The following is a 20,746-nucleotide window of genomic DNA, read 5'->3' as shown; positions in this document are numbered from 1 at the left end:
GGTATGATATTATTAATGATAATGTTGACATGATTAGGATAAGGGTGAAATGATTAAAAGGAATTTATATGGAGGATGACATGATGATGATATATTAGATAATACCGTTCGAAAATTTAACAAAACAAACATATCTGCTTTTGTATCGAGCTCCAATTTGGACCATTATTTGATACTTGGGCTTCCTGATCCGATAATCAAAAAAGGGATTTATGTATGTTGGACTATGATTGTTGGGCTTATGCTTTGGTTATTCTAATTGGGCTGAGACAGATAGAATGGGATATATTTAAATGAGTTACGATTTAATTCAGAAAAACATAAATGGAAGAATGGTTGGGTGTGTTTGTGTGTAGCGCGAGCTCACGGGTTCGAGCCTAGGCAGTGACATATTTTTTTTTAAAATCCATTCTAAATACTTTTGAGGTAGCAAGTTATTTCCTATTATTATTATTATTATTATTATTATTATTATTATTATTATTATTATTATTATTATTATTATTATTATTATTATTATTATTATTATTATTATTAATTACTGTTATTATTCTTATTATTATTATTATTATTATTATCATTATTATCATTATTATTATTTTATTACTATTATCATGCGTATTAGTATTATTATTAGTAGTATTTTTATCAATATAGTTATTAATATAAATATTAGTATTATTAATAATATATTTTTAGTTAATATTACCAAAAATGATTATTTTTATTATATAACTTTTCATTGTTACTAAAAAGTATTATTAATATTATTGTTATAACTATTATTATTATTATTATTATTATTATTATTATTATTATTATTATTATTATTATTATTATTATTATCAATGGAATCATAAAAATTATTACCATTATTATTAACATTAAGCATCATCATTATTATCATATTTACCATTATAAATATTATTTTAGAATTATTATAATTACTAGTTTCAACAAACAAATGATATATATATATATATATATATATATATATATATATATATATATATATATATATATATATATATGTAATATACAAACTTAACTATTATTTATATTATTATGTACAAACTAAAATTATATAAATAAATAATGAAACTTATAAATTAATAAATATAACAAATGTATCACTAATAATAATATATAGATTTATTCGAGTACAAGAATATGTTTTGATACATATATGAATGATATAGGTGATGTTGTAGCGTGAGGGTACGAAATAGTATTATTTTTAATACAAAATACTACAAAATATGACACAAGTTTTATTAATTTACGGATGGGATATACCTAAACCTTGCTACAACACTTATAGGCAGTGTACCTAATCGTACAGTAGTGTAGTTTTTAGTAAGTCCGGTTCGTTCCACAGGGAAATCTTTAAACAAAGCTCAACGCTATATTAGTTTACTTTTATAAAAATACAAATATATATATAAGTAATATTATTATTATAAAGGGGGTTTTTTTTTTACCGTTTAATGACCGGTTTGTCGATTTTAAAACTTTAGTCGCAGTTAAAACCTAATGTAAAATATAAAATAAATACAAGACTTAAATTAAAGCGTAAAGTAAATAACGATAATGAAATTGCGAATAATAAAAATGCGATAAAATAAAAGTGCGATAATTAGAAGTGCAATTAAATATAAAATAAAGGAAATTAAATATGAAATAAAAGAATTATGCTTATTTAAACTTCCGTAATCATGATGTTTGACGTGTTGATTTTAGTTTTATGCCCATGGGTTAATTGTCCTTTGTCCTGGATTATTCAATATGTCCGTCTGGTTTTTGTCCATAACAGTCCATCAGTCATAAATATAAATTGCAAGTGTCATTGTCAAATTATTATTATACCCGAAGATAAATATTCCAACTAATTGGGGATTCGAATTGTAACAAGGTTTTAATACTTTGTTTAATGAATACACCAGGTTATCGACTGCGTGTAAACCAAGGTTTTACTACTTTGTTAACAATTACACCAATTACCCTTGAATGTAATTTCACCCCTGTTTTAATTATTCTAGTGGCTATTAATCCATTCCCGTGTCCGGTTAAATGAACGATTATTCGTACATATAAATACCCCGCCCATCGTGTCCGATCGAGTGTATATGGTAATTTATAGGGACGCCCAATTGTAAATCTTTATATTAACATTAACAAACTTTCATTTAGTTAAACAAATATAAAGCCCATTAATAGCCCATAGTCTAGTTTCCACAAGTGTCGTTCTTTTGTCCAAACCCCAATTATGGTACAAAGCCCAATTACCCAATTTTAGTAATTAGCCCAACATCATGATTACTTCGTTTTAAATAAGCATAATAATAACTTAGCTACGAGACATTAATATAAAAAGGTTGAACATAACTTACAATGATTAAAAATAGCGTAGCGTTACACGGACAGAATTTCGACTTACACCCTTACAACATTCGCTAACATACCCTTATTATTAGAATTATAATTAAAATTAAAATATAAATTATAAATATAAATATATTTACGTATGAAGAGGAAGAAAAAAGATGTGTTTAATTTGATCAGAATTCGGTTGGCTTTATAGCCAGACTTGATTTTTGGGGCTCCGCGACTCGCGGCAAAATGCCCTTAAAACTCCGCGAGTCGCGGAGAGGTATTTACAGCTCACACCCTTGGAGTTTCTTGCTGCCGACGGTTTTTATTATATATATATAATATATATATAATTAATATAATTAATTATATATTATATTATATTTATATACATAGTTAACTTGTAATTTTTAGTCCGTTGCGTCGAGCGTTAAGAGTTGACTCTAGTCCCGGTTCCGGATTTTCGAACGTCCTCGAGTACAATTTAATATCTTGTACTTTGCGTTTTGAATCTTGTACTTTTGTAATTTCGAGACGTTTCTTATCAATAATTGGAACCTTTTCGATTGTCTTTTGTACTTTTGAGCTTTTTGGTCGTTTGCGTCTTCAATTCGTCGAATCTGTCTTTTGTCTTCACCTTTTATTATTTAAACGAATATCACTTGTAAATAGAACAATTGCAACTAAAAGCTTGTCTTTCTTGAGGAATAATGCTATGAAATATATGTTCGTTTTTAGCATTATCAAATATTCCCACACTTGAGCGTTGCTTGTCCTCAAGCAATATCGTCTTGAAATACTAGAATCACTTCTTTATTCCTCACACTTTGTACATCAGTGATTTCTATACGGCGGTATAAACAATGGTAGTAACGATATGGTTTACAGTCCCACATGACTATAAAAATTTAGATCCATTAAGGAAATTGGATCTTTATGAAAACATTTGATCTTTTGAAAATTAAATCTAGTTTTTACCCTAGATAAGTTTTCCGGAATAACCCTTTACCGGTGTTTGCAAAATATTTGTGGGTTTGGTGGGTTTCAGATTTGAAAATTTTAGCTCAAAACTTGCGGTTTTGTGTCACCCACTTGCTAACCTTGTATTTGGAAAGCAACACGTCCAGTTTACTTGTTCCGTATATTACCTTTCGGTAAACTACCGTCCGGTTGTAAAGGAAAGCGTTGAACAAGCAACTGTTAAGGCAATGTCCCGTGACATGCTTTTGATTATGGTCTATAACGTGTCGGACGCAATTACTATCCTTGGTAGGAGCAATAGTAAAGCTCACCCTTATAATTTTTCGGTCTGGCACAAGGTCCTGTCTTTGACCATGCTATGCAACCACCGTTCTTACGGTTGACACCCGATTTAGTTCAGGTGACCTAATGAATTCCAGGTGAATTCCTAGGATTTTACGTTCAATCGTAATGAACGTATTGAAAATAGGGTTTTCAGAAAACAAATCGGTTTGTAATTTTGATCAAAATATTTTCTCGTTTAAGCTCGAGTTTAGATATCATTGAATTCCATGAGTTTGTAATTCTCAATCTTTAAGGTCAATCTCTAGGATTGAGTAATATCAGTCTTAAAAGCTGATTTTTAATCTTTAAGGAGATTATCCTTTCTGGGGATCTGATTCATTAGTCTTATCCAGCTAATTTGCATGGTGCCCCCCCATTGTACGAGATAAATCCTCCTCATGGTTAGGATAAATCTGACCACTTGGCGACCCTGTTTGATGCTGAGGTTCGTGGATTTCCTGCTGATTTTAGTGATGACTTTTCTAGATTTTTCGTCAACCTACAGCTGGTCTGGACGACAACTTCATGACCTAAATCAAGAAGCGCGTGTCTTTTTCGGAAGACTTTACTTCCTTTTAATGATGGAATTGATTCATCGTGTAGATCCATCTCTTCTTTTCTTTCATTGGGTAAAACAGTTTAGTTTAGTCCAAAGCAAAAGTATTTTCAGTTATTTGTTATAGATATATGTGACATATGTTTAAAATAACTTGGTAAATTTTCCCACACTTGGCTTTTTATTTTTCTTTTTATCGTCCTCTATTCCATTTTAAATGAATTTTAACATTTTAATTTGTTTCTCAATTTATGTCCTTTACGAGGTAACAATAATTTCGGTGTTAAAACCTAGTTTTATCGTTCATAAATATGTATAAACATGATTTTGAATTCATTTAATTGAAAATTTTGAAAATTTTTACTAGAATTGGGTAGTCAGTATATAAGACTTGGGCTGTTCTTTTTTATCAGAGAGCACTAGATTCTAATACAACTACTGCTTTACTAGTATTTTTAATGGTAACCAAGTGTATAAAGTAAAAAATTTTAAAATCCGAAAGAATTTAACCCCTTCCCACACTTAAGATCTTGCAATGCCCTCATTTGCAAGAAATCAGTAACAATTTAAATTATTGAGGGTGATTTGTGTGAAAATGATTAAATTTTTACCAAAGTTTCCAAATATATTGGCGTTTGTTTGCTGAATGATAAATGGTGCACATCATTTGTTCATTCCGTCTTGTTGTTATTTCACATGTATTTTGCATCTTGTCGTCAAAATTAGTTGCTTTTGCTGAACTTAATGCCAGTCTTTGAAAATGCGTTGTTTTACCCTGTTGTGTACATAAGATAAACTGCAAACATATATACATATTTTTGAAGTTTGGTTTATTACCCCACATTCAAAAATTATTAAAATCTAAGAATAAAAGTTAGATAATTATAAAAATGATTACAATATTAACAAAAATATTAAATGCATCAATAATTACAAATTACAAAATAATAAAAAAATAAAATAAAAAGTAAACTAAGGATGATATTGGTACCAATAGGGGTTCCACGCATAACCATAAGTGCTATAGAATGCTTCGGCAGGGTCATACGTAGGATATGGTGGCTGCATCTCTATCGACCAAGGAGGGAAGACGGGTTTCGGTGTAGGAATATAGTTTCTACCTATATGTTGGCAATGCGCTATGATCTGGTTCTGATGAACTTGCCAATCTTCAAATGCTCTCTGTCTAGCATTTTCGTATTCCTGAGAAGCTATAAACCTATGCATTTCTTGCATCTCATTCCCCCCTCCTACATTACCTTGTTCCTGGTTTCTCTCTACCTGTGGATGTCTACCATTGTATCGTACTGCGGCGTTATTTCGCCGCTTCAAAACTTTCGCACCATGGTATACATTTAAACCTATAGTGTCGCGGGGTTCCGGCTCTTCTACTAATAATCCCCCCCGACTTATATCCACACCGAGATATTCACCAATCAAAGTAATAAAAATACCACCTCCTATTATGCTATGTGGACGCATCCCCCGAACCATAGCTGATAAATAATAACCCACACAATATGGTATACTTACAGCGCTGTGTGGGTCTCGAATACACATATGGTAAAACAAATCTTGTTCATTTACCTTTTCTTTGTTTTTACCCCTTTGTGTAATCGAATTAGCTAAAAACCTATGTATTACTCTTAATTCGGCTCTATCTATATCCAAATAAGAGTAGTTTCCCCCTTTGAAACGGTGATGGCTTGTCATTTGACTCCACACACCGTGTGTATCAAAATTCTCATCTATCTTTCTACCGTTTAGTATCAATCCTCTACAATCGGCAGACGCTAACTCCTCAGGCGTATATATACGTAAAGCCTGAGCCATGTCCAGTAAAGACATGTGGCGCATCGAACCGCCTAACAAAAATCTAATAAAAGAACGATCGGTTAAACTAGCTACCCGATCATTCAACTCTATACTACATAACAACTCTTCACACCATACTTTATATACAGGTCTGCGTATGGTGAATAAACATATCCAGTCATTAAAAGAAGAATTACCATACCTCTGTACCAGTAATTCCCTAATTGGCCCAGCCAATTCTACAGCTTCTAAGGGTCCCCATTCTATGACCCTCGGTACCTCAACAACCTTGGAATGAAGAGTATGCAAACCCCGTTGATATTTTGGATAATCTATCCAAAGTCTGTCAAATCGCAGGTTCGGGTGCAACTGTTCCAAGTGCATATCTGAAAAGGTCATGACTGGATGAGGTACATCCTGCTTGTAGTAGTTATCTACCTCCTGTTGTTCCAAGTTCTCAGCAGGAGCATGGCGGGCTTGGGATGAAGATTCACCCCTTTCATTCTGCAAAACACATCAAACACAAATTTTGTGCATCCAAATATGCATTAGTGTCAGCAAAATCATCAATCAAAATAATTACAATGACATTATCAATTTATATCAAACTTAAGCTTATTTTCACATTTTTATCAAATCTACACTTTTTCAAATAAGCATATACGAAAATTTTCGCCAAGTTCATAAGCATTCAACTTAAATAACATGTCAAAATAATCATTACTAGCAATCAAACAAGTCTCAAATGGCATTATCTTTCAAAAATCAAGTTCATGAATTTTGGACTTGAAAAAGTCCACTTTAATTCTCAAAATCATGTTTAGGCTTAAAGTTTGGATCATTTAACTACCTAGACATGTTATACTACTCAATTTAGCAACAATTCATGACAAAAATCGGCCATAACCTGTTTATATCAAAAAGCCCCAAATTGCTCAAGAACACAAACCCTAGATTATTCAAAATTTGAAGTTTAAGGCTTCTAATCATGTTAAACAGCATCAATCTAGGTTATACAAGCATAATACATAAACAATTTAAGTCTAATTACACTAAAAAGCATCAAAATCAAATTGGGGAAAAATAGCTCAAGAACACTAAAATTCGAATTAAATGGTGTTTAGGTGTAGAAATTTACCGTTTTTCTTGAGTAGTTCTTAGATATCATCCTTCTCAACATGATTTTAGCAAAAAATTTGGTGATTAACGGTTAAAAATTGAGATTTTTGGGGGTGATTTTCGGTGGTTTTCGTGGGTTTTTCGCAGTATTTTTCGGGTTGTTTTTGTGTTGTTGAGTGTACTGATCGTTTCAGCTGTTTTTATTTTTTTCTGGGTTTTGGTCCCTCCGCGAGTCGCGGAGGTTTGCACTGCAAACTCCGCGAGTCGCGGAGTTTACCTTTTTTTTTTTTTTTTTTTTTTTTTTTTTATAATCTTTAACTTATAAAACAATTAAGAAATTAATTTTAAAATTTTGTTTCCCTTGTTATTTAGGACGAGGTCGTTTCGGATCGATGTCCTAGTCCGTCCCTCGACAAAATTTTAAAATTTGTCTTTTTGTAGCGATTGTTTTAAAAGCTAAGATTTTTGGGTTTTTTAATGTTTTTGGCATACTTTAAATCAATAAGATTAAAAATAATGATAATAAAAGTTCTCGTCCCTTCCTCGGGTAAAGCAATTTCGGTTCAAAGACCTAGTCTTCAACTTACGACGAATTTTAAAAATCATATTCTTAACTTAATGAGATAAAGTAAATTTTTGTTTTTAAATTCACACAACATAAATATAAAATTCAAAATTAAAAATTAAAAATTAAAAATTCACACCAAACTTAAAATTTGAAATGCATAAAATTTAAATTTCATATTTTAAAAATTAAAAATTCACACCAAACTTAATTTAAAAATTCATAAATTCATACCACACTTATATTAATTTTTCAAATATTTACAATTTTAAATATATTGTTTTTACAAAGTTTACAATATTAATTTAAGATTTAAATATTAATTTTAAAAAAAAAACATGGTAAAAAAAATTAAAAATCTTTTTGTCTTTTTATCCCACTTTAATCAATCAAATATTATCAAAAATATGCGCCCCTCTTTTCGGTAAAGTAATTTCGGTTCCAAGACCTAATTTAACTCATGACGAATTTTTGAAATATTTTGGGTTGATTGATTAAAGATATTTATACCTTAAAAATAAACGTTAAATTTCGCAGTGATGTAATAAATTTTTGAACGATATCAATAATTTCGGTCGCCAAACCTAATTTTATTCAATACCAATTTAATACTTTTTAGCGAACAAATTAGCGTTTATTATCAAAAGGTTAAAAATAAAAATAAAAATAAAAACTATACAGACATACCTGTGGAATAGATTTCTTAGTTATATGATCTATTATATTCATAAGATAGTCGGTTTAATTGGTTTTCCATGGCTGCATAGGCGTAACCTCGAGCATTCATTGTCTTTTCTTCTAAACATATGAACGGTCCGTCTCTGCATAAAGTAACAAATTCGGTATTTGAATAGGTTTGATTATTTGAACATTTACCTCCATGTGACCATTTTCTGCATTTGTGACATCGTTCTAGGTGTCGTGCTCTTCTTTTCGCTGCGAATTTTGATTTTCCTTTACCAAATTGTAACTTATTATCTTCGCATCTGGATCCTTTTCTAACTCCGTCCATTCTTTCTCTGATTACTGATACTAATTCACTCGGTAGTATGTCATTATTTCTTTTAGTGATCAAAGCGTGTAGCATTAGACCATGGTTTAGTTCACAGGCAGTCTTCATTTCGTAAAAACCTAAAAAAATAAAAATTCAGAATGGGGGGAGAAGACTAGTTCTTTAGGGTCTGCTAGGGAAAGACCATACGTGTTCCATTTTCGAGAACTACACGAAAACAGTCAATCTAACTCTAACAGAAATACATATTATCCTTTAAAGACTTGATTCTCCCCACACTTAGTTAGCTGTGGTGTCGAAATTGTGATTAACTTCGTTGTCGACTTCCATCGGACCATGTATGTAATGTTTAACTCTGTGACCATTAACTTTAAATTCAATCCCATTTGAATTTATTAATTCTATCGTTCCGTATGGGAAAACTCTTTTGACTATGAATGGTCCAGACCATCTTGATTTCAATTTTCCAGGAAATAGCTTGAATCGTGAATTGAAAAGAAGAACTCTGTCTCCTTCTTTAAATTCTTTTGAACTTCTGATTCTTTTATCATGCCATTTCTTCGTTCTTTCTTTATAGATTAACGAATTTTCGTATGCTTCATGTCTTAATTCTTCTAATTCGTTTAGTTGACTTAATCGTAGACGTCCGGCTTCATGTAAATCAAGATTACATGTCTTCAAAGCCCAAAATGCTTTGTGTTCAATTTCTACTGGAAGATGACATGCTTTTCCATACACAAGTCTAAAAGGTGTGGTTCCAATTGGAGTTTTGTAGGCTGTTCTAAAAGCCCAGAGTGCATCCTCCAATTTAATGGACCATTCCTTCTGATTTGATCCTACGGTTTTCTCTAGAATACGTTTTAAAGCTCGGTTTGTATTTTCAACTTGTCCACTTGTTTGTGGATGATATGCGGTGGAGATTTTATGAGTTACTCCATATCTTTTAAGAACTTTCTCAAGTTGATTATTACAGAAATGAGTACCCCGATCACTTATTAAAGCTTTCGGTGTTCCAAACCTTGCAAAAAGACGTTTTAAAAAGTTGACTACAACTCGTGCATCGTTAGTTGGGAGAGCTTGTGCTTCCGCCCATTTAGATACATAATCAATGGCTACGAGTATATATAGATTATTATGAGATTTTGGAAATGGACCCATAAAGTCAATACCCCAAATGTCAAATACTTCACATACTTGGATGACATTTTGTGGCATTTCATCACGTTGACTTATTTTTCCGGTCCTTTGACATGCATCACAGGATTTGCAAAGAAGGTGTGCGTCTTTGTAAATTGTAGGCCAATAGAATCCAGCTTCATAAACTTTTCTTGCTGTTAGTTGAGGCCCATAATGCCCTCCTGTTGGTCCTGTGTGACAATGGTTTAAAATTTTACTAGCTTCATCTCCAAATACGCATCGGCGTATTATTCCATCGGGACAACTTTTAAACAGATGTGGATCTTCCCAGAAATAGTGTTTTATATCACTGAAGAATTTCTTTCGTCTTTGGTACGATAATCCTTTTTCAAGGAATCCACAAACTAAGTAGTTTGCATAGTCTGCAAACCATGGGATTTCTTTATAATCTATCTTCAATAGATATTCATCAGGAAAGTTGTCTTGTATGGCCGATTCATTCAGAACTTCTAATTCGGGATTTTCAAGACGAGAAAGATGATCAGCGGCGAGATTTTCTGCTCCCTTTTTATCTCGGATTTCAATATCAAACTCTTGTAAGAGTAAGATCCAACGGATTAATCTTGGTTTAGCATCTTGTTTTGAAAATAGGTATCTAAGAGCAGAATGGTCGGTATAGACCACCGTTTTTGCTAGAACGAGATATGATCGAAATTTGTCAAAAGCAAAGACAATAGCAAGGAGTTCTTTTTCAGTAGTTGTATAGTTCGTTTGTGCTCCTTGTAATGTCTTACTAGCATAATATATAGGTTGAAATCGTTTTTCAATCCTTTGTCCTAAAACGGCTCCCATTGCAAAATCACTTGCATCGCACATTAATTCAAATGGTAGATTCCAATTTGGTGTTATCATGATCGGTGCATTAGTGAGTTTTTCTTTAAGAATATTAAAAGATTTGATACATTCATCTGAAAAGATGAATGGCGCATCCTTTTCTAGGAGTTTATTCATAGGAGTGGCAATTTTAGAAAAATCTTTTATGAAACGTCGGTAAAAACCGGCATGCCCTAGAAAACTCCTAACTCCTCTAACATTGGTGGGATGTGGAAGTTTAGCAATTACATCTACTTTAGCTCTATCCACTTCAATTCCTTCTTTTGAAATTTTATGTCCAAGAACGATGCCTTCTTTAACCATGAAATGGCATTTCTCCCAATTAAGTACTAGATTTGATTTTTCGCATCTAATTAGCATTCGTTCCAGATTAACTAGACATGATTTAAATGTATCACCGAAGACTGAAAAGTCATCCATGAATACTTCCATGCATTCTTCTATCATGTCATGAAAAATCGCCATCATACACCTTTGAAAGGTTGCAGGGGCGTTACAAAGTCCAAATGGCATGCGTTTGTAAGCAAAAGTACCATAAGGGCACGTGAATGTGGTTTTCTCTTGGTCTTCGGGTGCTATTGGAATTTGAAAATATCCGGAAAATCCATCTAGGAAACAATAGTAACTATTTCCGGCTAATCTTTCCAACATTTGATCTATGAAAGGTAAGGGAAAGTGATCTTTTCTGGTGGCGTCGTTTAATTTTCTATAATCAATACATACACGCCATCCTGTTACAGTCCTAGTAGGAATAAGCTCATTTTTCTCATTTGTAATGACAGTCATGCCACCCTTCTTAGGCACGCATTGAACTGGGCTTACCCATGGACTATCAGAAATTGGGTAAATTAAACCTGCATCTAGCAGTTTAATAATCTCTTTCTTAACTACATCTTGCATATTAGGATTTAGTCTTCGTTGGCGTTGCACATACGTTTTATGACCTTCTTCCATAAGGATTTTATGTGTGCAATACGAAGGACTTATTCCTTTAATATCATGAATCTTCCATGCAATGGCTGGTTTATGAGCTTTCAACACAGAAATGAGTTGTGATTTCTCATTTTCAGTAAGAGAAGACGATATTATTACAGGTAATTCAGATTCACCATGTAAATAAGCGTATTCCAAATGGTTTGGAAGTGGCTTTAACTCTAATTTCGGAGGTTCTTCTATCGATGATTTATATCGATATCTGTCTTCTTCTTTTAGCATTTGAATTTCTTCTGTTGTTGGTTCATATCCATTAGCTATAAGTGTAGTTAACATTTCAGCTTCATCAATTGGTTCATTACCTTCTCCTAAAGAACATTCTCCTGTTCCTTGTAATTCTGGAAATTCTTCTAATAATTCTGCATGTGCATCTATAGTTTGAATATAATAACATGTATCATCTGCAGATTGTGGTTGTTGCATTGCTCTATCAACTGAAAAGGTAACACTCTCATCCTCTATACTTAGGGTCAATTTCTTACCGAACACGTCTATCATTGCTTTAGCCGTGTTTAAGAATGGTCTTCCTAATATTAGAGGAACTTGAGAATCTTCTTCCATGTCCAAAACAACAAAATCTACTGGAAATACTAAAGTACCAACTTTAACTAGCATGTTCTCCATTATCCCTCTAGGATATTTTATTGATCGATCGGCTAGTTGTATGCTTATTCTTGTTGGTTTCAATTCTCCAAGGTCTAGTTTAGCGTATAGTGAATACGGCATTAGATTTATACTAGCACCTAAGTCTGCCAATGCTTCTATTGAACTAAGACTACCCAGAAAACATGGAATTGTGAAACTTCCTGGATCAGATAGTTTTTCTGGTATCTTATTCAACAGCACTACTGAACAATTAGCATTCATAGTAACAGCCGAAAGTTCTTCCATTTTCTTTCTATTCGTGATTAGATCTTTCAAGAATTTAGCATATCTAGGCATTCCTGAAATTACATCAATGAAAGGAAGATTTACATTTATTTGTTTAAACATATCCAAGAATTTGGATTGCTCGGCTTCAAGTTTTTCTTTCTTCATTTTACTCGGATAAGGAAGTGGTGGTTGGTATGGTTTAACATAAGGTTTATCCTTAACTGTGTTATCTTCATTAACCTTTTCAACTACCGGTTCTTTTTCCTTATCTTGATCAGGTTGTGGTTCTTGTGGAGTAGGAATAGTTTCATCAGAAGTTACAGGTATTTCAGGTGGTTTAAGTGTTGTACCACTTCTTGTGGTAATAGCTTTAGCTGTTTCATTCCGGGGGTTAGCATTTGTATCACTAGGTAAACTTCCCGGTTTTCTTTCACCTATTAACCTTGCTAGGTTACTTACTTCTTGTTCCAGATTTTGAATAGAAGCTTGTTGATTTCTAAATGCTTGAGCATTTTGTTCATTGGTTTGTTTTTGAGATGTGAAAAACTGCGTTTGAGTTTCAACTAGCTTCGTCATCATATCTTCTAAATTCGGCTTTTTATCATCGGTTTGTTGTGGTGGTTTGTTTTGAAAATTAGGTCTTTGCTGATTGTAAGTATTATTGGATACTTGTTGATTGCTAGGACCTTGTTGGTTGTTGTATGGAATATTTCGGTTATAATTCTGGTTTTGATTGTAAATCGGTCTTGGCGGTTGATAATTATTCTGATAATTATTTCCAGGCCTTTGGTTTATGTATGAAATATTCTCTCTTTGTTCCATTGTTAATTCAATACTGAGACAATCTTTTGTCAAATGTGGTCCTCCACACTGCTCACAACTAATTCGTATTGAGTGAATATCCTTAGTCATCTTTTCCATTCGTCTCTCGAAAGCATCTATCTTTGCTGAAATGGAATCTAAGTCATGGCTAGAATCGGCTCTAGCTGCTTTAGATGATCTAATGATATCTTTTTCTTGGTGCCACTCATGTGAGTGGGAAGCAGTGTTATCAATAATTTTGTAAGCATCATTTTCGGTTTTCTTCATAATAGAACCACCAGCTGCTATATCTATGTCTTTTCTTGTAGTGATGTCGCATCCTCGGTAGAATATTTGTACTATTTGACAGGTGTCTAAACCATGTTGCGGACATCCTCTTAACAACTTTCCATATCTTGTCCACGCCTCATATAGAGTTTCATTTGGCTTCTGTGTGAACGTAACAATTTCTGCTTGAAGTCTTACGGCTTTAGATGCAGGAAAGAATTGTTTAAGAAATTTATCAATTAAAACGTCCCATGTATCGATCGCCCCTTCAGGTAACGATTCCAACCAATCTTTGGCTTCTCCCTTTAAAGTCCAGGGAAATAACATGAGATATATCTGTTCATCCTCCACTTCTCGTATTTTAAATAGTGTGCAGATCCTATTAAAGGTACGTAGATGTTCATTTGGATCTTCCTTCGGCGCACCACTAAATTGGCATTGATTAGTCACCATGTGTAAAATTTGTCCTTTGATTTCATAATCTGGCGCATTAATGTCTGGATGAGTAATTGCGTGACCTTGGCCAGTGCGTTTAGCTCTCATTCGGTCTTCCATACTTAAAGGTTCCAGATTCTCCATAATTGAATTTGTTGAATCGGTATCAATAGATGATTCTGATTTAATAGTTCGTTCCTCAACAATCTCTGTTTGAATGATTGGTGGTTCCGGAGGAAAGTTTAATGGTTCAGGATCTATGAACCGTTCCTGAATATTTTCTGGATTCTCAATTGTGAGGTTGGGTTCAAAAAATGGATTATCGGTAATTTGAACTGAAGTACTTGGTCGACTGGATGACGATTCTAAAGAAAAATCAACGGCGGTTATATTTGTTAAACGATGTCTTGATCGAGTTACAGGTGGTGAACGTACAAAAGGTGATGAACGTCTTGCTCGGTGCATTCACAGAATATCCTATTAGTTTTTAAAAGGAAAGAAAAATTATAATAAGTTATCCAATCAATAGACTTTTCTGATTTTGCCCACGTTTCGAATAGCCAAAAGATGCAGCAGAGGGGCAGGATTCGTTTGGTCTCAATATAATTGAGGACTGTTTGGCTCCAATAACCCGGTCCACGTACAAATCCAACTATTACTACGAACCAGAAAATTTTGATGTCTATCAATTTAACCACTCAAAATAAATTTTCGTAATTTTAAGAAATTTAGATAAGAAGTAGAAAAAAAATTCTAAGTCCTAAAAACTAGAATGGCGAGAAATAAGAGAGAAAAAGAGTTCGTCGAAAAAGGTCGAAAAAGAAAAAAAATGATTGAAAAATAAAAGGTGACGGAAAAATAAAAGAAACTTATAAAAACTTAAAAATACTTAACTAATTTAACCTTATTACTACAACTAACTTAAAATTATAATCGCAAATTGAAATTACTAATTGAAATGATAATTGATACATAGTAAAAGGTCTAAAAATATTAAAGCTTACAGGAAAAACTAAATCCCAAATGGAAATAACTTAAAAAGAAACTAAAACTTTAAAAGGCGTCGCAAAATTCTAAAGCACCTAAATCTTAGTCTAAAGAAAAAGCACTTAAGGAATTCTACGGCAAAGCCTAAAAATATAGGAGTAAAAATAACTATAGCTAAAACTAAGTTTAAAATTAAATATGAGCTAAAAAAAATACAAATATTACGCTACAACGATTACAAAGGGACAAAATATAAAAATATAAAAAGTACAATTTTTATAAAAATATTATTTTTATATTATTTATTTTATAAAACTATTAATTTTACAATTTAATAAAACTAATTTAACTAAAATATATAAATAAAAAGTAAAAGTAAAATTAAAACTAATAATAATAATAATAATAATAATAAGGTTTAATTAATAATTAATATTAATAATATCCCGTAATTAATGCTCGATTAGGGCTTCCTTGTCGCCTGTCAGAAACCCTCCGCGAGTCGCGGCAAATAAAGAATAACACCCCGCGAGTCGCGGGGTTCAGGAATTCAGTTGACAGCTTTGTGTTTTTACGCGTTTTCTTTATATTTTTTTTTTTTATTATTATTTTTTTTTATTTTCTGTTTTTAATTTAAATAAACGATTTTAAAATAAAACTTATATTTTTATAAACTAAAATAGAAATAAAGAAACTTATAAAACTTAAATATTTAACAAAATCTTAAAAATACTAATATTTTTGTTTTTCTTTTTATATTTTTGAATAATTAAAACGTATTTTTACAAAAACGACTTTTAATAAAAGTAACTAAAAATCTTTTTTTTTTTTTTTTTTTATATTAGCGTTGCGCTTCCGGCTTTTAAGATAGTTCCCCGGCAGCGGCGCCAAAAACTTGATGTTGTAGCGTGAGGGTACGAAATAGTATTATTTTTAATACAAAATACTACAAAATATGACACAAGTTTTATTAATTTACGGATGGGATATACCTAAACCTTGCTATAACACTTATAGGCAGTGTACCTAATCGTACAGTAGTGTAGTTTTTAGTAAGTCCGGTTCGTTCCACAGGGAAATCTTTAAACAAAGCTCAACGCTATATTAGTTTACTTTTATAAAAATACAAATATATATATAAGTAATATTATTATTATAAAGGGGGTTTTTTTTTTACCGTTTAATGACCGGTTTGTCGATTTTAAAACTTTAGTCGCAGTTAAAACCTAATGTAAAATATAAAATAAATACAAGACTTAAATTAAAGCGTAAAGTAAATAACGATAATGAAATTGCGAATAATAAAAATGCGATAAAATAAAAGTGCGATAATTAGAAGTGCAATTAAATATAAAATAAAGGAAATTAAATATGAAATAAAAGAATTATGCTTATTTAAACTTCCGTAATCATGATGTTTGACGTGTTGATTTTAGTTTTATGCCCATGGGTTAATTATCCTTTGTCCTGGATTATTCAATATGTCCGTCTGGTTTTTGTCCATAACAGTCCATCAGTCATAAATATAAATTGCAAGTGTCATTGTCAAATTATTATTATACCCGAAGATAAATATTCCAACTAATTGGGGATTCGAATTGTAACAAGGTTTTAATACTTTGTTTAATGAATACACCAGGTTATCGACTGCGTGTAAACCAAGGTTTTACTACTTTGTTAACAATTACACCAATTACCCTTGAATGTAATTTCACCCCTGTTTTAATTATTCTAGTGGCTATTAATCCATTCCCGTGTCCGGTTAAATGAACGATTATTCGTACATATAAATACCCCGCCCATCGTGTCCGATCGAGTGTATATGGTAATTTATAGGGACGCCCAATTGTAAATCTTTATATTAACATTAACAAACTTTCATTTAGTTAAACAAATATAAAGCCCATTAATAGCCCATAGTCTAGTTTCCACAAGTGTCGTTCTTTTGTCCAAACCCCAATTATGGTACAAAGCCCAATTACCCAATTTTAGTAATTAGCCCAACATCATGATTACTTCGTTTTAAATAAGCATAATAATAACTTAGCTACGAGACATTAATATAAAAAGGTTGAACATAACTTACAATGATTAAAAATAGCGTAGCGTTACACGGACAGAATTTCGACTTACACCCTTACAACATTCGCTAACATACCCTTATTATTAGAATTATAATTAAAATTAAAATATAAATTATAAATATAAATATATTTACGTATGAAGAGGAAGAAAAAAGATGTGTTTAATTTGATCAGAATTCGGTTGGCTTTATAGCCAGACTTGATTTTTGGGGCTCCGCGACTCGCGGCAAAATGCCCTTAAAACTCCGCGAGTCGCGGAGAGGTATTTACAGCTCACACCCTTGGAGTTTCTTGCTGCCGACGGTTTTTATTATATATATATAATATATATATAATTAATATAATTAATTATATATTATATTATATTTATATACATAGTTAACTTGTAATTTTTAGTCCGTTGCGTCGAGCGTTAAGAGTTGACTCTAGTCCCGGTTCCGGATTTTCGAACGTCCTCGCGTACAATTTAATATCTTGTACTTTGCGTTTTGAATCTTGTACTTTTGTAATTTCGAGACGTTTCTTATCAATAATTGGAACCTTTTCGATTGTCTTTTGTACTTTTGAGCTTTTTGGTCGTTTGCGTCTTCAATTCGTCGAATCTGTCTTTTGTCTTCACCTTTTATTATTTAAACGAATATCACTTGTAAATAGAACAATTGCAACTAAAAGCTTGTCTTTCTTGAGGAATAATGCTATGAAATATATGTTCGTTTTTAGCATTATCAATAGGTTCGTGAATCCAAGGCCAACCCTACCCTTGTTCAATGACGTCATATGTATTTTACTACAAAATACAGTATCATGAGTTTCATTTGCTCCCTTTTTAAATGCTTTTGCAATATATATTTTTGGGACTGAGAATACATGCGCTGCTTTTATAAATGTTTTACGAAATAGACACAAGTAATCGAAACTACATTCTATGGTTGGATTATCGAATCGAATATGCCCCTTTTAGTCTGGTAATCTAAGAATTAGGGAACATACACCCTAATTGACGCGAATCTTAAAGATAGATCTATCGGGTCCAACAAGCCAAATCCATGTCGCGGATGCTTTAGTACTTTGAATTTATCATGTCCGAAGTTGTCCCGGAATGATGGGGATATTCTATATGCATCTTGTTAAGGTCGATTACCAGGTGTTCAATCCATATAAATGATTTTTATCTCTATGCAGTTTGCGAAATGCCTGATATGAGATGTATGTATATGAGAAAAGGAAATGAAAATCTTGTGGTCTATTAAAATAATGGAAATGATTGTTTATGATAAACTAATGAACTCACCAACCTTTTGGTTGACACTTTAAAGCATGTTTATTCTCAGGTATGAAAGAAATCTTCCGCTGTGCATTTGCTCATTTTAGAGATATTACTTGAAGTCATTCATGATATATTTCAAAAGACGTTGCATTCGAGTCGTTGAGCTCATCAAGATTATTATTAAGTCATTGATAGTTTGATATATTACCAAATGGTATGCATGCCTGTCAACTTTCGATGTAATGAAAGTTTCTCTTTTAAAAACGAATGCAATGTTTGTAAAATGTATCATATAGAGGTCAAATACGTCGCAATGAAATCAATTATTATGTAACGTTTATAATCGATATGAACGGGGCATTTCATTGTTCCCAATGGAAATTCAAATTATCAAACTCCAACCAAAGAAAAGATAACCATTGAAGTCCATAATTCATTGGAGAAAGTGTCAAAAGCAGTATGGGGCCAAAAAAATATGAAGCATGGGTCATTGGGTGTTGTAGAGGATATCAAAAGAACATTGTATAATTCTTTTGATAAGCATGTTTCACGATACAAATGAGGTTTAAGATGAAATCAAGTGGCAATATATATATATATATATATATATATATATATATATATATATATATATATATATATATATATATATATATATATATATATATATATATATATATATATATATATATATATATCACTTTCTGCTGCTGACCTTAATAATTCCCAAGAATTACCTTTCAACTTCACTGAAAAAGACTATCCTACCCTCCAACAAATCTCTCTTAAAAATCATCCAAATTCCTTTCACTGCCCTCCAAAATCTTCTCCTAAATTAACATCCTTTATCAATCATGATGTTTCTTTCGTTGCTGCTCAGTCCAATTGTAACAAGGTTGCTGCTCAATCCAAAATCAATCCTGATACGAGTATCATTTCAATCATCACCTGCTGTAAAACCACACTAATCAGATCAATGCTATGGAACGTCTTGCAAGAAACCGTGTCAAGAGATCAGGTCTAGATGCTTGCATGTCGAGGAACCTAAACAACCTTTTGTTCTAAACAAAAAAGGTGGTGCTAAGAAAACGTCCAAAATCGATACCAGCAATTGGGTGGACGAGGTTCCAAACTTATCCGACTTATTTGACACCTCCAGCGAGATCCACCATGTTGTAGGCAATTCTGAAAACGTCAAAAACAACTACATAAACGGTCATAAATCTGGTTCAAAAAAATTAACATTTAAAGAAGAAATGTACAATTTCGGAGTGTTAATAGAGAATATGGCAAATGATTCACCTGTCAAAAATCACAAACCTTGAGGATAGTTTCAATTCAATTTATCTTCAATCTAACTTTAACAAAACTCCCTGCAAATATGTCTTAAAAACAAATCCAATTATGCTCTCAATTACCCCATCCGATTTACTGTTTCATTTTTGTTCTTTTAGGGCTCTGTTCAATTTTAATCTGCTCCTTCTCTTCTCGATTTCTCCTAATCTCCTGCTAGTTTTTTTCTAATTTCTGTCATTTACGGCTTCACCTCGAATGGATTGGGCGTATCTCTGTGATCTCAATTGAAGTTGATTACTCTCTCAAGCTATTAAATTTCTTCTTAGGGTTCAGACGCTGATAATGCTAAAAACGAATATATATTTCATAGCATTATTCCTCAAGAAAGACAAGCTTTTAGTTGCAATTGTTCTATTTATAAGTGATATTCATTTAAATATTAAAAGGTGAAGACAAAAGACAGATTTGACGAATTGAAGACGCAAACGACTAAAAAGCTCAAAAGTACAAAAGACAATCAAAGAGGTTCCAATTATTGATAAGAAACGTCTCGAAATTACAAGAGTACAAGATTCAAAATGCAAAGTACAAGATATTAAATTGTACGCAAGGACGTTCGAAAATCCGGAACCAGGACCAGAGTCAACTCTCAACGCTCGACGCAACGGATTAAAAATTACAAGTCAACTATGCACATAAATATAATATAATATTTAAATAATTCTTATAATTATTTATATATTATATTAATATTTAAAACCGTCGGCAAGAAAGACTCCAAAAGGGACTGAGCTGTAATTTCAAACTCCGCGACTCGCGGAGTTTGAAGGCCAAAAATGCAGCGAGTCGCGGAGCCCCAAAATGAGAAACTGCCTATAAAGCCAACCGAATTCTGATCATTTTAATCATCTTTTTTTCCTTCTTCTCTCAATATATACGTAATATATAT

Source organism: Rutidosis leptorrhynchoides, chromosome 2 (assembly GCF_046630445.1).
Source record: "Rutidosis leptorrhynchoides isolate AG116_Rl617_1_P2 chromosome 2, CSIRO_AGI_Rlap_v1, whole genome shotgun sequence".
NCBI classification, from domain to species: domain Eukaryota; kingdom Viridiplantae; phylum Streptophyta; class Magnoliopsida; order Asterales; family Asteraceae; genus Rutidosis; species Rutidosis leptorrhynchoides.
Note: the sequence above shows the minus strand (reverse complement) of the source record.